Here is a 739-nt window from a genome sequence, read left to right on the forward strand (position 1 = left end):
GCCCCCAGCCCCTCTGATCTCTGAGGAGAAGCTGGAACGCAACGGGGGGTTATTTTCTGCCAAATCTCTCTGTGTTTTAACGCAACAAGACGGGACAGATGGCTGCTCGCTTCGGGATACACCTCTCCTGGCCTGCCCTGAACACCCGCTTCAGAGAAACTGTCAACTTACCAGGTGAGCCAACTGGAGTTTGGTTTTTCTTTTGCTTTGCTTGTGCTTTTGTTTGTTTTTTGTTTTGCCCCCGTTTCCTCATGCTAACAGCAGCCTCTGATAGAGACACGCATCTCCCATTCCTCCTGGCTCCCGTCCCCGTGCGTCCCTGCCCCTTCTTGTTACACTTTTGCTTCTAGTTATCCAACAACTGTTCCTCTGTTCCCTAAATTACTTTTAGCTCTGTGCCAAAATCCTTTTTCTCTGCAGGCTCCCCAGAGGTTCAATTATCTGCCGCTTGCTCCTTCCCTCCTTTCTTCTTGTGTAATTTTCATTTGAACAGTAATTACCAGCTCCACACCAAAGATACCCAACTGTCCCCAGCTTTCACCACCCCGGTGGCTCCACACCCCTCTCCCTGACCTCAGCCATGCTCTGAAGCACAAACAATGACTTCATCTCAACATTCATAATCGAAACGGCTCAAAGGCAGAAGTGTTCCGAAGAGGAAAAGGCAATTGCTGAAGACACAGTTCCCCATTATTTCCCTTTTTGGCTCCTCAGGAATGGACTGGGCTCTAAAAGGCAT

This window comes from Antrostomus carolinensis, unplaced genomic scaffold (assembly GCF_000700745.2).
Source record: "Antrostomus carolinensis isolate BGI_N321 unplaced genomic scaffold, ASM70074v2 scaffold32191, whole genome shotgun sequence".
In the NCBI taxonomy this organism is placed as follows: Eukaryota; Metazoa; Chordata; class Aves; order Caprimulgiformes; family Caprimulgidae; genus Antrostomus; species Antrostomus carolinensis.